Source organism: Vombatus ursinus, unplaced genomic scaffold, assembly GCF_900497805.2.
Source record: "Vombatus ursinus unplaced genomic scaffold, bare-nosed wombat genome assembly UNPS02014789.1, whole genome shotgun sequence".
Lineage (NCBI taxonomy): Eukaryota > Metazoa > Chordata > Mammalia > Diprotodontia > Vombatidae > Vombatus > Vombatus ursinus.
In genome coordinates, this window is record NW_020954567.1 from 19,137,872 (window position 1) to 19,140,242 (window position 2,371).

Sequence of the window (2,371 nt, forward strand, 5' to 3'; positions counted from 1 at the left end):
TAGTATCTGTCTTTCCACAATGCCTCCAACATTGTCTATTAGCATACTTTGTCATGTTTACCAATTTCCTAGGTGTGAGGTGAAACCTCATTTCTATTATTAGTGATTCAGAACATTCTTTCATCATTCTTTCATATAGTTGTTAATAGTTTACGATTCTTTTGAGAGCTGTATGTTCATATCCTTTGAACATTTATCTGTAGAGGTGGGGTAGGGAGAGGGGGAATGAGCATTTATGTAGCATTTACTATGTGCCAGGCACTGTGCTAAGTACTTTTGACAAATATTATCTCATTTCATCTTCACAGCAACCCTGGGAAGCAGATGCTATTATCCCTATTTTACAGTTGAGAAAACTGAGGCAAATTGACTGTGAAGTGTTCTCACAACCAAATTCATAGCCACTAGCAGCTTGAATCTATTCTACAAAAGGGCAATAATAGAGCTAGAGTTGTCTTCTATGGATGACACTAGTATAACTTTCTTCTTCCTTCCATTTGCCCTTCTCCTCCCATTTGCCCTGGAATTCATCCAGGGGCCCCACCAGCACCAATCACGCTGTACAATACCTGTCCTCATTCCAAGTCACCTGGAAGTATTACTGAATTGTCACCTTAGCATGCAAAATCAAGTACTTGGGAATAGAAGAAAACTTCCCTGTACTGGCAAAGGGAAGGGAAGAGAACACTTTGAACCTCGCTGAGTCCCCACGGAATTTGTCTTCGAAAACTCCCAGAAAGAGGCTCCCAAGCTTGCTAAGGTAAGGGATCTTCAAAAGATCACCTGAATTTCCTCCCTTTTCCCCCATCCCTTATGGCCCACAGGGAGTTCTCTTCGAGGGAGAAGAAGCTGGACATCTAAGGACAGGGAGTCAGAGTAGAGACAAGAGGGAAATGGGCAAAATGAGCGTGGTAAACTGATCTGGAGATTGGGTTGTGGGGTGAAGAGATGGAGCATTCGAGGACGGCTCGATACCATGGACAGTTCCAACCGGCTGAGCTCTTCCTCTCACTTTGCCGTGTGTGTGTGTGTGTGTGTGTGTGTGTGTGTGTGTGAGCTCTGTGTGTGTGTGTGTGTGTGTGTGTGTGTGTGTGATCGTGCCTGGAGCTCTTAGCTGATCCTTTGATTTCCATTAGTGCCCCGAAGGCGTCTCTGTCTTTCCTCGGGTTCGGCCCTGCCAGTCGGCTGCAGGTCTCCCTCGTCCCCCAGAGGACACAGGCTGGACTTGCCTCTCCTTTCCCCGCCCCCAGGCCGCGACGCTGCTTCTCCTCCTTCACTCGGCCGCCGGCCGAGCCTGGGTAGGTGGGTGTGTGCCGGGGAAGAGAAAGAAGCCCCTCCGTTTCCTGGCTGCCTGTGCCCTGCCTCTAACTCCTGCCCCTGTCTTTGAGCTCTGCGGCTCTGCTTCTGGTCCCCGACTGTCCGTGCGTCTGTCCGCGGGAGGAGATGCGGCAACACAGACGGCTGAGCGCTCAAGTTTTACGAAATAGCCAGGTGTGTGTGTGTGAGGGTACTCTCGATGTTCATAGATAGTAGGGGAGGGGAATAACCGTGTCTGTCAGTCCTTAGTTTCTCCCTTCCTCCTCTCTGTCTGTTCGTCTTTCTGTTTGCCAGTCTGCCTATCCTGTCTCTCCCTCCTTCTATCATCTCTGTCCGTCTGTCTGTGCTCACTGAGCGTTTACGTTCCCCAGCCCTGGGGAATCCAGCTGTAGTCAGATCTTCGTTTCCCTTGAAGTTTTGTGGCTTAGCCCGACGTCGCGACCGAAGGCTGTTTGTGTTGCTGATTGGTGTATCTACCTTTCAGCGTGCTTGTGTCCCTCTCTGTCCCTATCCTGTCTCCGAGAGGCTCTCTCTTATTCAGGGCGTCTTCCTGGGCGTGTTGACCCAGACAGTGCCTGTTGGCCGGCGGGCCTGCCTGTCAGTCTGCGCCCTGGGCGCAGAGCACAGCGGAAGGTGGGGCGCGTAGGACCAACTCCGTTAGAAAGTGTTTTCATACAGATCACCCCCTTTTGCCTTGGGAATCGCTTATCTCCATCACCCTACTGTGCTTTGCATCTGCTCTGCACCCACCCCTGCCAGCCAATGCCCATTGTGAGCTCCCGGGTGTAAAACTGAATTCAGCCTGCTTGGGGCGGGAGGGGGGTGGGAGGGGGATATGGCCGCTGGGTTGCAAGACTTAGCGGGGCGGGAGCTGGAGGAAGGCACTGGCCATAGCCAGAAACCCCGCGTTCCCCCTCCCTCTTTCCCCTCCCTTCTAGTTATCCAATTCGTCCGCCGCCTCTCAAGCGCTGCTGCCTGGACTGAGTTTGGCTGGGCTGGGCTGGGGAAGGGGAAAGAGGAGGGAAAGGGAGGAGGTAGGGACAGCTGCTCTCAG

At 52.1% G+C, this 2,371-nt stretch overlaps 1 protein-coding gene across 1 annotated transcript in view; it reads left to right on the forward strand.

The window, feature by feature from the left end:
- The first annotated feature begins 1,371 nt into the window (after window positions 1-1,371).
- The window catches only part of FAM163A (family with sequence similarity 163 member A), a 127,663-nt gene continuing 126,663 nt past the window's right edge, over window positions 1,372-2,371 (forward strand). Inside the window, exon 1 of the mRNA XM_027868662.1 lies at window positions 1,372-1,491. The gene's annotated coding sequence lies outside the window, so the exon portion shown is untranslated. The remainder of the gene's footprint in view (window positions 1,492-2,371) is intronic.